Raw genomic sequence first — 14,383 nt, 5'->3', positions numbered from 1 at the left:
GAGTACTCAAGTATTCTGTCGTTACGAATTTCGAGATGATCGTGGCCGCTCGTTCTTTACACGTGTACGACGTAGAGGTTTTTCTGATTAGTTATAAATAGTTCCGAGACTTCAGGTCAAACCTTACGTTCCCTGAATTTCTGGAGTTCGATCTGAAACCAGCTCGAACCTTCCGTAGGTCAGTCATTCTTGTTTTACTCTTGCTTTCTAATATGGTAGTTTTCATGTCTTCCCCTTCCAGTAGTGACAGTTTAGGTAGTGCATGTCGGACTATAAGCAGTTCGCCCCACAAACCAAGTGACTCTAGGGAGAAGTTAGCTCTTAGGTTAGAGTCCGAGCTGGAAGAGATAGAAAATTTTAGGTTTTCTGACGATGGGGAGGATAGTGACACTTCTACCTCGGGCCTGGGTTTGGAATACCCTTCGAAGATGCCTGAACATTACCTCGGACCCCTCCGTAGGGGGTTTAGTATTCCAAATGACATCCTCCTTAGGATTCCGGAGGAAGGGGAAAGAGCTGACAATCCTTTAGAGGGATGGGTCACTCTTTATTTAAAAATGTTTGGGTCCGCCTCAGACTTCCCCTTTATCCTTTTGCCCATGAGTTCTTAAACCGAACTGGACTGGCACCTGCTCAAGTGGCCCCCAACGGATGGGGTGTCATTTTTGCTTCGGCCATCCTTTTTTGGTTAGAGCTCGAGATGAGGACGAGGCCGAGCTACTAAATGTTGAGCAGCTTCTTGGGTGCTTCGAAGCCAAGAGAATAGCTAAGAAGCCAGGTCGGTATTATATGTGCGCAAGGAAAGGCGCAGGTGGCATAGTCAAAGGGTCGACCTCCATCAAAGGATGGGTGGGGAAATGGTTCTTTGCCTCTGGAGAGTGGCTGGCAAAGAACGAATCAGGTCGTCCCTTCTTTGACGTGCCTGTTAGGTTTGGGAACCTAGGTATGAGGTCGTTATGATTACTTCTTGCATCTCTAAACCTTTTTATTCTAACTTTTTCATATCTAACTTGAATTCTTCTCTGTCTTGTGCAGTGTCGATCAGACCGATTCCCGAGCTCACTCAAGCCTCCTTCAACACCCTCAAGTATTACAAAGATCACTTCCCAAAGGACCGGAAGATCGGAACCTTGGTGACTGACAAGCTGCTCCTGGAATCTGGGTTGTTAGACTACAACCCCTTGGTGCGTCCGGTTGAAGCATCATGGCCAAACTCCAAACTTGGTAAGTCGAGCTCGGTCTTACTTCAAATTTGTACTTCAACTTCCATTTCTGACATCTTGCTTTAACTGCCTTGCAGCAATGGTGTGCGGGTTCACTGGCAGCGTGAAGTGCAAGTCCAAGGGCCACGTTCACACCCTTAAGTCCGTTGAGGGTACAGAGCCTGCAACCCCTACTGTGGCTCGACCTGCGGTTTAGGATAAGGCTGAACCATCTTCTGAAGTTCCAACTCCGGTGATCGAGTTGGACTCTGCTGGGGAGCACTCCAGAGAAAAGCACCCAAGGAATGAGTTCGAGGCGTTAGACGTATCTCCCCTGAACGAGGTGAGGGGAAAGTCTCCTTTGAAGAGGAGATGGAAGAAGAAAAAGACCACCTCCTCCTCGGAGGTCGGACCTCGTAGGCCCCTGCCCACGAGCCATGCCGACTTGGTGGACGATCCCGAAGCTCGGATGTGAGGTACGTTCGACGTGAAGATGCGGTTCAGAATGGAACCGTCGAGCTCCGAGGAAAAGGATCAGGTGTCCCGCATCTCGGCCGGGGTGCTTGGACCGTTGCCTTAGGGCATCCAAGTTTGTAAGTCACCCTAGGTCCGTGCTGCAAAGGACCATTGACCACACCGCCGAGGTAAGACTTGCTTCAGCTTCTGAATCGGCTTTTATTTTTGCAACTTATAGCTCGGCTAACTCTCGTGTGCTTGGTCTTCGCAGGCGTTCATTGCTTTTATTCATTCGGCGGTTATGATAAAGGCCGAGTTGGATGGAAGTGAGGTTTTGGCAGCGAAGGAGAAGAAGAACTCCTCTACGAGGCTGCCACCACGATAAAAGGCGAGCTGCTGAAGGCCCGGAGCGAGGTGGATATCTTGAGGGCCGAAGTGGAGGCCAATGCCGAGCTGCTGAAGAAAGGATGAGAGGCATGAGGCTCACCTCCAAGCTGCCCATGCCATCACTAAAGGGCTGGAGAAGGAGAAGTTCCAACTCCTAAAGGAGAAGGACGACATGCTCCAGGCCCTTGAGGCGAAGGATGCAGTGATAGGGCGTCTCACTGCTGAGCTCAAGGTGGAGAAAGAACGCCTCGCCAACGGAGCTCTTCTGGAACAAGCCTTCAAGCAACACCCAGACTTTGATGGGTTTTCCAAGGACTTCAGTGATGCGGGCTTCAAGTTCTTGATGAAGGGCATCACTGCCAACATGCCCTATCTTCAGATCGACCTCAGCGAGCTGAAGAAGAAGTATGCTGAAAAATGGGTCTCTGGGCCTAACAGCACTCCGGGCCCCCAGTTCTTGGTGGAAAAGTACGTCAGAGAACTGGACTCTGACTACTCCGATCTCGAGGAAGAAGATGCTCCTAGTCAAGAGCAGGTCGAGGTCGGCACTACCCAGGAAGAGGTCCCTTCGCAGTAGAGCGGGTCCTAGGAGGTCAACCTTCTGGGCTCCCAAGGCGAGCTGTCCTCTCATCTCGGAAGTACTTGAGGTTTCTTGTCTATTTTGTTTGTTTTGTTTTTTTTTTTGTAAGTCTTTGGGCAGAGCTGCAAGGTATACAAGCCTTGGCTCTGTCTTTTAATCAATGAAATCTTCATTTCTCCACTTATGCACATCGAGCTCCGTCTGTCCCTTTATCGCTATTTCTTTAAGTTTTTGAAATTGCTTTTGTAAATTTGAACTCATATATGAACAATCTCATCTCGCACCTCTAACTCGTAGGTTTAAAGGATTGAGAGTGGAATGAACTCTTTTCACATCGTGCCCTTTACTTATGCTTATTTAAAAGGTTCGAATTTGAGAGTTTCTTTTACTGGTCTTTGATATTTCTCCTCGAACTCGGAAGTCCAAAAGATAATATTAAACAATCTGAACTTTCTACATCGCACCTTTAACTTAAATGTTCAAAGGGTTGAATTTTGAGTCCATAACTACTATTCACATCGCACCTCGAACCCGTGGGTTTGGAGGATTGAATTTCTTGAACCTTCCACATCACGCCTTTAACTTAAGCGTTTAAAAGATTGAATTTTGGTTCATAATTGATTTTGACATCGCACCTCGAACCCGTGGGTTTTGAGGTTTGATTTTAATCAATTTTTACATTTTACCTTGCTGGTTTTGAGTCTTGTGGGAGTCCGTGGCCCCCATTTAGTTTTTGATCGAACTTAGAGTCATGAAATTAAATAACTCTGTTTATTAAAAGTTTCTCCCCTTGAAAATTTTTACAAGTCCATTTTAGGACCATTTTGACATTTCAAGGGTAATATCGCTTTAGGTGCTCCGCGTTCCACAGATGTGCAAGCATGTTTCCTTTCAGGTCGGCCAGCGTAGCATGTACGTTCCCGGTCGGACTATGCCTTTGACTTCGAATGGTCCCTCCCAGCTTCGGTCAAGGGTGCCCACATGACTTTGAATCTTCCTGAGGACCAAATGTCCAACTTGAAAGCTTCGAGGTCGAATTTCGGCATTGTAATGTCTGGCCATTCTGTTTTGATACTCTGCTAATTGTAGCTAAGCCATTTCCCTTTTTTCTTCTAGTAAGTCGAGGTTAAGGAGCAGTTCAGCCTCGTTTCTGAGTGGTTCGTACTGCTCTACCCTGTCGGTCGGCATGCCGATCTCAACTGGAACAACAGCTCCAGAGCCAAAGGCTAGTGAGAACGGGGTTTCGCTAGTTGATTCTCTTGGGGTGGTCCGATATGACCATAACACTTCGGGTAGCTCCTCGACCCATCTCCCCTTTCTGGAGTCCAATCTCAGCTTGAGCCCTCGTTTTATAATTTTATTTATCGCTTCAACCTGCCCGTTTGCTTTCGGATGCGCAGGGGACGAACTGAGATGGCTTATGCCCAACTTCCTACAAAAGTCCTTGAACTTTGCATTGTCGAACTACTTTCCATTGTCCGTCACAATAGCGTTTGGTATACCGAAACGGCATACAATGTTTGTCCATATGAAAGATGTGACTCTTGACTCCATGATGTGAGAGAGCGCCTCAGCCTCGGCCCACTTGGTGAAGTAATCCACAGCGACCTCGGCGAACTTTGTTTGCCTTTTGCCTAGAGGGAATGGACCTATGATGTCAACCCCCCATTGTGCGAATGGCCACGGGGCCGAGATAGGGGTGAACAGCTCGGGAGGCTGATGTATAATGTTTGCAAAGCGCTGGCAGTTGTCGCAAGCTTTCACAAACTGCTTGGCATCCTGATCAACAGTGGGCAAGTAATACCCTTGTCGGACCACCTTGGCCGATAGCGACCTGGCGCAAGAGTGCTTTCCACACACTCCTTCGTGAATTTTCCTAAGGATATACATGCCTTCTTCGGGAGTTACACACTTAAGCAGAGGCAGGGAGAAGCCACGCCAATACAATGCTCCATCTCGAAGTACGAACCGACCTGCCTTTCGCGCCATTTTCTTGTGCTCCTTTGAATCTTGCAGTGGATTCCCTTTGATTAACTCCACGATTGGATCCATCCACGAGGGTGCTGGAGTATCGAGCTTCATCAAATCTGGCTCCAAGATTGAAGGATTGTCCAGGATCTCGACCGGGACCGACCTGTCTAGGTCGGTCTCATATGTTGATGTCAATTTGGCTAAGGCATCTGCGTTGGAATTTTCTGATCTTGGAACTTGACTCACCTCGTAAGTCTCGAACTGGGCGAGGTACGATCTGACTTTGCTTAGATACTTTTCCATCCGGGAGTCTTTTGTTTGATACTCCTCCTTAGTCTGATTTACGACCAGCTGGGAGTCACTGAAGACCTTGATATGGATGGCCTCAGTCCTCTGCCAACGCGTAGGCCTGCCAGAAGCGCTTCATACTCCGCCTCATTATTTGAAGTCCAAAAATTGAACCGCAAGGCATACTCGAACCGCCCGCCACCTGGTACGAGCAAGAGGATTCCTGCTCTGCACCCTCTTTCATTGGAAGATCCGTCAACGTAGATCGTCCACGGGAGGTCGAACTCGGCCGACTGAGGTGGTGGGGTGAGCTTCGCGAATAAATCTGCCACTGCTTGCCCTTTCAACGCAGTTCTGGCTCAAACTGGATGTCGTATTCGCTCAACTCCGTTGCCCACTTCATCAGGCACCCTGATGTCTCTGGCTTATGGAAGATGTTCTTTAGGGGCAAGTTGGTAAGTACCACGACGGTGTGTGCTTGGAAGTACGACCTAAGTCTTCGGGCCGAGGTGACTAAGGTGAGGGCTAGCTTCTCCATTTGGGGATATCTGGTCTCAGCATCGGTCATGGCTTTACTTGTGTAATAAATGGGCTTTGGCGTACTCCCTCCTGCTTAATTAGGGCTGAGCTGACAGCTGTCAGACACTGCTAGGTACAAGTGGAGCTTGTCTCCTTACAATGGCTTGGCGAGCAGAGGTGCCGAACAGAGATAGTTTTTCAATTGTTCCAATGCTTGCTCGCACTCTGACGTCCATTCAAACGGTCCCTTCTTTCTTAGGACTTTGAAGAAAGGAAGGCAGTTGTCTGTTGACCTCGAAACGAATCTATTTAGAGCTGCCATCCTGCCATTGAGGCACTGAAGCTGCTTCAAAGTCTTGGGTGCCTCCATCTCGAGCACATCTTTATCTTCTCTGGGTTGGCTTCGATTCCCCGATTGTTTACCATAAAACCAAGGAACTTCCCCGAGGAGACTCCAAAGGCACACTTGGCTGGATTGAGCTTCATTTGATACTTCTGGAGAACCTCAAATGCTTCGGCCAGATCGGAAAGGTGCGACTTTGACTGCTTACTCTTGACAAGCATGTCGTCCACATACACTTCCATATTCCGGCTGATCTGCTTGGCTAACATTTTATTCACCATTCTTTGATAGGTCGCCCCCGCATTCTTGAGGCCAAAGGGGGGACCTTATAGCAATACAGACCTTAGTCTGTTATGAATGCGGTATGATCTTGATCTAGGACATGCATTTTAATTTGGTTGTATCTGGAGTAGGCATCCATGAAGGTGAGCAGCTCGTGCCCGGCCGTTGCGTCCACGAGCTGGTCGATCCTTGGCAGGGGGAAGCAGTCTTTTGGGCATGCCTTGTTTAAATTTGTAAGGTCTACACACATTCTCCACTTCCCGTTGGATTTTTTCACTAGTACGACATTAGAGAGCCACTCGGGATACAAAATTTCTCTTATATATTCAGCTTTTAATAGTTTGTTAACTTCCTCAACAATTACATCACTTCTCTCCTTGTTTACAAGTCTTCTTTTTTGCATTACTGGTCGGAATGATGGGTCTATGTTGAGGCGATGGACCATGATCTTCGGGTCGATGCCTGGCATGTCCTCATGGGACCACGTGAAAATGTCCGAGTTGGACCTGAGGAAGTTGATCAGCTCCTCCGTATCAGTAGCCCCCAACTAGGTTACTATGCTTACTTGTTTTTCAAGGCTAAGCAAAGGAACAAGCTCGAGCTCCTCTGTTGGTGCAGAGAACTCCCTTTTGCCTTCTCTAGGTAGGTCGGCCTCGAAATTTTGCAGCTCGTCCCGGTTGGTTTGTCCTTCCAGGGCGCACACTAACGACCCTTTGAGTGTGGAAGCATAACACTCCCTTGAAGTCTTCTACTCTCCTCGAACCGTGCCCACTCCATTGGGAGTTGAGTATTTTAAAACTTGATGAAGTGTTGAGGGAACGGGCCAAAACTAATGGATGATGGGTCTCCCAAAGATGACATTGTAGGCCGACCTGCCGTCGATCACGACGAACTTGGCCATCTGAGTTACTTGTGTATCATCTTGCCCAATAGTGACCGGCAAGTCAATACACCCTTCTGGGGAGACTGATTCTCTAGAGAATCCAACCAAAGGTGTCAGACTCTTCTTCAGCTGTGACCTGCTCCATCCCAAGGTAAGATATGTTGGAAGGGACAAGATGTTGGCAGATGCGCCTCTATCTACCAGTACTCTTCGGACCAGGACGTGTCGATGAGAGGAGCGATCACAAGCGCGTCACAAATGGACCCTCTCCAGGTCGGCGTCGTTGAAGGTAATGGGGGAGGTCGGTCTCTGCTCCCTAATGATGCACACCTCACGCCTGGCTTCACGAGCTAGCTACTTTCTTTTATTTCCAGATTGGCCCCCACTTGGGCCTCCGAAAATGGTGTTGATGACCGCAGGTCGGTCATCTCGGTTAGGTGGCGTCCTCGAACGCTTCCTCTCTTCTTTCTTTTCCACCGAGTTGGACCTCGGTTTGCCAATGAACTTTTTGAAGTAGCCATCTTGAATGAGGTGTTAAATCTGGCGCTTAAGTTCCCAGCAGTTTGACGTATTATGGCCGTGATCGCGATGAAAACGACAATACTTATCTTTGTTGCGCTTCTCTGGGTCTCCTCGGAGCTTCTCAGGTCGCTTGAGGAGCTTTTCCATCCTAATCTCCTTAATGTTTGTAAGTATTTCAGAGATTGGGATGGTGGTTGGAGTATAACGCTCATAAGGTCGGCTCCGGCTGGGGCCATTATCCGACCTTCGATACTCAGCTCGGCCATTGGAGGAAGACGATCCCCTGTCCTTAGACTTGGACTCAGCCTTCCTCTTCTCTTGGCTGGGCTTTTTCTGGTCAATCTGCTTCTCAGGTCGGCCAGTTTTGGTTCGGAGAAGTTCCTACCCGTCAATGACTTTTTTAGCTTTTTGCAGTACTTCGGCAAAAGTGGCTGGAACTTCTTCTCTGAGCTTCACGGTTAAGGTCTCATCGGCCAGGCCGGTGAGAACGTAGCACATGGCCGAGTTATCGGAGCAGTGCTCGACTTTCAGCTGCTCCTCTTGAAACCTTGTGACATATTCTCTCAACTTCTCACCTTCTTTCTGCATGATGGTGGTAAGGTGAGTCGCTGTTTTTCTATCATAATGCCTAGAAGATAATTGACTAATAAACTGTTTTCTCTGCTGGGAGTAGGTCGAGATCGACCTGGCCAGCAGTCTTCGATACCACAGGCGCGCGCAGCGGGTGAGCGCGATCTGGAAGACGCGGCACTTGATTGCATCTGTTGCCGTCTGAATGTCCATGAGGCCTTCGAAGACCTCAACATAGTCTTTTGGGTCCTTAGACCCATCATAAGGCTTCATGGTAGGAGTTTTGAATTTTAGAGGGATTGGAGCCTCCAAGATGTCAGAGGTGAATGGCGATTCTCCCAAGTCACCATCATTGAACGGGTTTTCCTTTTTCTCGCATATAGCCTTCAAGGCTTCAACCTAAGCATCGAACTTGCTCTTAAGCTGGTCGAACTCCTCTCTTGTGATCATTCCCTCGGGAGTTACCGGGTTGTAAGAAGATTTAGCCTGCTGGTTGGAATTCTTGTGCGAGCAAGACGGAGATCGTCCCTTTCGGAGGGACGAGCTTCTTTTTCTGTTGAGATGATCGTGGAGATCACCTCTTTGATGAGTGTACTCTTCATCTTCATCTCCCCCAGGGTGCTCTTCATCGACTGGGTCGAGGTGAAGACCTCTTTGCTCGCGCACCTCGTCGCGCGCCGGTCGGTCTTCAGATCGAGACCCAGCACCTGCGGCTTGCACCATTTCGTTGTACATCTACTCCATGGTGCGCATCTGGGTGCGTATTGCCTCCATTTATTTTTGGAGTGCATCAAAATTCTCCCTCGTAGGAGCTGGGGCTGCTCCTTGAGCGGTTCTCCTCGAGGCACCACCTCGGCCGCGATTGGCCTTAGACGGTTTTGGATGTGCTGGTGGCAGGACGGGCGTGGTGATACGTGCCGACCTGCAAAGAGGTTCAGTCCCAAAGCCTTCATGAATATGTCCCTCTGCCACTTCGGCCCCGACCTCCCTCTAATGACCCTCGTTGGCAGCCAGAGCTCTTCGGTCTGCTGTTGGTTGAGTTCGCTGGCTGAACCATTTTCGTTCACGCTTTTTAGATCGGGATGACTTAGATTGTCCTTTCCCACAGACGGCGCCAAATGTTTATGCAAAAAATTGCACAACACAAATTTTGAGAACTTAACTCGAGCTCGGTCCCCAGCTCGACCTGAAGCCGCGAGTGAACCTACACAAGAGGGCAAACTCTCTGATGCTCAAGTCAGTGTAAGTCGGGCTCAATATAAAGTTCGAGATGAGAATCGATACCTGAGCGTGAAATGAAGCCCTCTATTTATAGGTGGCGGGTCCAATAGTACACACGACTGGCGGTTACCTTTGTCTTTTTTCATGTCGAACCTGTCTGGTTTGAGCACCTCGAACCCGTCCAGGTCGAACCGGAGCTTTCTATACTTAGCCTTGTCAATGGGCAAACCCGACCTCCTCGACACGTTCGTGGTGGACCTGGGATATTTTAATCCTTGAACACCAATAAGCATCCTCTACGTGTCCAAGGTATTTTCAAATTTAGTGTTGAATTTTGGAAACGTCCCTACCTTTTGGACAAAATGGAACTTAAAATATTCAAAAAAGACAAATTAAAAATAAAAAGAAAAAAATGCGACGAAAATAAGAAACGTCGCAATTGAAACTTGTGACGAAATTTATTTTCGTCTGCGTTTCATAGCAAAGTTGGCGACGCAAATGCCTTTCGTCCCAAATATTGAGACGAAAATGCCTTTTCGTCGCTGAAAACCTTCAGTGACAACGTTTAAGCGATGCTTCTTGCGACGAAAAAGTTTTCGTCGCTGAAGACCTTCAGCGACGCAAAAAGACTTTCAGCGACGAAAATATTTCGTCGTTGAAAGCCATAATTTTTGTAGTGAACTTTCATACAATCCAAACAGAGGCTACACAATACTAGACTTTCTAGTCTAAACAATGCAAGCAGCTCAAACATATGAAATTCATGAACCAAAGCTCTTTGAGTTAGTAGGGTTGTGTAAGAAAAATGAAGCAACACTTGAATAGAGTGCAAATGATAAAAGACAAGGACTTTTTATCATGGAAAGAAAAAATATGAAGACTTAATTCATGGATATATTATGGTGTCCACACCACTAACATCTTTGATAGTGACAATACCATGGAATGTATCATCTTCATAACATATGATGAATATTATTCAGAGATCAAAAGGCCATGTGTATTTTGAGCAGCAGGCCAATGGTTTTGCTTTATCCACCCCTTTTGTAAAATCTTTCTTCTCCCTGTAACTTCAATTTATATATAACCACTCTCCACAAAGCAACAAAATGACCCATTTGCTATAGAAAAGAAACTAATAATGGATGCCTTGTGCTCTAATGCCAAATAAGCTATTACGTGGTAAAACATGGGCAAAAAAAAAACGACGATGAAAATTGAAAATCAACATCAACATTCTTGCAAACAAGCTTATAACAACAATATTGATACATAATTCAAATACCAAATGATATAATTTCTAACTGTACTACTTCACAAAATTTTTATGTGAGACAATGAAAAAAATGAACGGATGTGATTCCCGGAGCGGAAGCGGATTTTCGTTGCTGATTTTAGGGATACAAAATCGAAATTGAAAGAGGGAAAATACAGGGGAAACCATTAGCTTTGAAGAACTTTTCTTCTGCGGTTTCCCACGAACACCACCACTACGTCTTCCTCGCTATCCTCTTGGGTCTCGGGATTGTGCTTGTGGTAGCACCTTGATCGAAGAGAGGGAGAGATTGAGAGAGTTTTTGAGAGAAATTGGATGGGAGTTATTTTTCTTGTTCTTTATCTCACTTCTTCTGCTTCTCCAACACTTGGAGAGGAAGAAGAAGGGTGACGTAGGGTAACTCCCCACGTCACAACTCCTCCCACTCCCCTGCAATTTTGCAGGGGAGTTAATATTAATAATAATATTATTAATATTAATATTAATATATATATATATAATATATATAATAATAATTAAAAATATATATAATAATAATTAAAATATATATATAATAATTAATATATATATAATTAATTAATTAATAAAATTAATTAATAAAATTAATTATTAATCCAATTAATAATTAATAAATATATATATACATAAATAATTAACACTTAATTATTTATAAAATTAGAATCATATTCTAAAACATTTCTCTCGTATAACCTATAGTTCTAATGTACATCTTATGCACATTATTTTTAACCTATAGTTTTAATATGAATCTTATTCATATTAATTTTATTTGAATCTCATTCAAATAATTTCTCTCATAATATATAGTTTAAACTATATATTATAATGTATCAATATACATATAATCCCTTAAGTAATTTGAACAATTCAAATTCTTCCAAAAACTTGATCCTCGTTTTACCCGTTATGAGCTAGCAAAGGGACCTAATGGACCTACAGATCCGAAGCTCCAACGATGCAACATTAATTGGTCAAACTCATTGACCGAGTTAATCTAGATTCGTTAACTACGGGTCATTCCACTAAAGACCCGCAGTTGCACTCTTCTCACTGCAGAATGTTTTCGTGTCCATGGATATATGACCATTAATGACGAGTCAATCTTTCACGAGTGTTCGTAACTCAAGTTGGGTCAAATTACCGTTTTACCCCTGAGTTACATCTTACTCCTTAAACTCAACTGCTCCTGTAATGAACAACCCGGTTATGGTCCAACCAATAACCGGAAGTCCCTCTCGGCCAATGAGAGGGTGGGGCCCCTTGTTCAAGTCCCGGAGTCAGCATTTAAGGGAACACTCATCTACTCCCCTAAAGTCGGGAAGGAGTGAATTCCATCTTGTGAAGTTATGTTCCCAGCTCCCCACTCGGTCTCGTCCCCAAAATGGTAGGAATGTTGAGTCGGCGACTCGGGCCACTCTCACCCATACATATCAAAGAACGAGCCCTCACGGGCAGGAGTTCATAACTCACTCAGGATTGAGAATGAGTTGCCTGACCATCCTAAGAAATGGTAATCTATTAGTTAACGGTGTTACAACTAAAGATTGCCTATTTCACGGTCCGGTCTTATACAAACTCATTGTATAGGATACCCCCACTCGCATGTCTCCACACGAACGACCTGGATCGAGTCGTCTGTAACCTTTACAGAGCGGACCGTATCCATAGTGTTGCCAGGATAAGGTACCCAGTCTTATCCATATACTGTAGACCCTTTAGGTTATTCACGGGACATTATCCATTCATATATCAGGGGTATATCAAATATATACCCCGTATATCAACTATATACCCAGTATATATACTGTCCCGATTACATCACAAATAACCTTGGATGTTTAGTTTATTGGATTTTGGATAATGCAAAGCTATGATTCAACAACAAATTTATTGAATAAAACTTTATTAAATAGACATTTGTTTTTACAAAATACAAACTACGAGTTTAGGGCAACACACCCAACAAAAAAATCAAACAAACTAGAAGTCTACCAATTACCTTTTCAGTATTAACGACGTCTCTTTTGCAGTTGTCCTGAGTATTCTTCAACTCTCAAGCCGTTATGATTAGATTCTGTGAGAGCTAGAGAGAGAGTAGATTATTACATGAAATTGAATAAACTCATCGACAAACAAATAAAAGTGTAATTGTAAGGAAACATACCTTTTTCTTTTTTAAGAAGGAAACATACCTTGATCTAGAGAGGAACTGAAGAACATTAATTTGCAAAGTTTGGAAGGTATAGCATCAACTTTCAAAGAGTCCGACAGAGGTGGGAGACGGTCGTAGTTTCCTGAGCAGCTTATAATTCCCTCTCTCTTCGCCGCCTTCCTTTGCTTCACATATCTCTCTCTAATGAAATTTGCAGCCCTATATCATAGTTGAGAACCGGAGTATAACCTCAAGCACCACCGTCGATTAAGAACGACGAAAACTCGATCTCAGACGGTCCTTCATCATACCTATTGCATTATTGTGGAGAGATTTGCATTGTCGTTCATTCCACCGTTGTAGAGATTCACACCACTATTCTCCAATCACAAATCTGGTTCGTCGACATAGATCTAGTTCGTCGTTCTTTCGCCTGTTTGAGATGGAGATTTGGTTCACCAATAGAGGTCGAGTTCGTTGGAGGCACAATAGAATCGAAGGATGCTAGGTCGCATGTTTGAGACAGAAGAAGCGCCGTTTGTGTTATCGAGAGAATTAGGTCTTGTTTTTCTTTTTTTTTGTTTATATAGAAACCCTTTAATGACGGACAATGCCTGACATTAAAATAATTATACGATGTCGGTTAAAAACCGACATTGTATCTTACTTAAAAAAATAATTTATTTCGGCACGCGTTTTTCTAACTGTCCGTCATTGTTTCTCCGCATGATTTTTTTTGTCTGTCATTAAATCTCAAATTTGTTGTAGTGTTTCAAAAACTCCAATGACGGAAATTTGAACCTTCCAATATTCTCTAGGTGATAAATTTTTTCCAATGGTCCTCATGCCACTTATATCTATTAATTCATACCTTATAACAAAGTGTGAATTAATATAACTTGAGACATTTAAATAAAAACACAAAAATATTTTCTTTTGGACAAAATAATGTAATAGGTTAATTTCTGACAAAAGATGGTACCGTTTTCAAACGGGTGTCGTAAGGTGCTAACACCTTCCTTACGCTTAGTCGACTCCCGAATCTAAAATCTATTTTTCGTAGACCAAGTTTTAAATAGGTGACCAATCACACCTCGTAGATGATTGGTGGCGACTCCAAACCCTTATCTCGAAAGAGACCTTTCAGAGGATGATGTCGGCTGCTCCGCATCACGATGACGTTGCGACAGTATGTTTATGCAAAAAATGTGACGAGGTATGACCTGCTCAAGGTCAGCCATGCGGAAGAGCTGGAGTGTTGTTAAGAAGGAATTACCGTCTCTAGAGGTCAAGGTAGGTTGACTGGAATGAGCAGAAGTGTTTGGAATGAGTTAAAAGACCACTTGGCGAGGAAGACCTGCACAAGGGAACAACACTCCAACTCTCAAGTCAGTTTGAGTCCGACCTCTATATGGAGACCGAGCTAGAATACCATACCTGATTCAAGAATGAAATGCCGTATTTATAGGATGAGGTACCCGACAAGGAATCCGACCGGCATTGAGCATGTCGAGACCAAGGTCGGCCTGTCGGGGTTCATATGATTGTCATCCCAAATTTGACCAAGTATTTGAAGGTCATTCCTCCCTTGAATGATCTTTAGGGAAGACCTTCAGGTCGGCCTTAAGAAAAGACCTGAATGAGGTCAGTCTTTATGTAAGACTATGATGAAGTCGGTCTTTATGGAAGATCTTCAAGTCAGCCACTAAA

The sequence above is a fragment of the Momordica charantia genome (assembly GCF_013281855.1).
Source record: "Momordica charantia cultivar OHB3-1 chromosome 3 unlocalized genomic scaffold, Mcharantia_2.0 BLBB01000003.1, whole genome shotgun sequence".
In the NCBI taxonomy this organism is placed as follows: domain Eukaryota; kingdom Viridiplantae; phylum Streptophyta; class Magnoliopsida; order Cucurbitales; family Cucurbitaceae; genus Momordica; species Momordica charantia.
The sequence above is the reverse complement of the archived record's forward strand: the minus strand, read 5'-3'. Positions refer to the sequence as shown.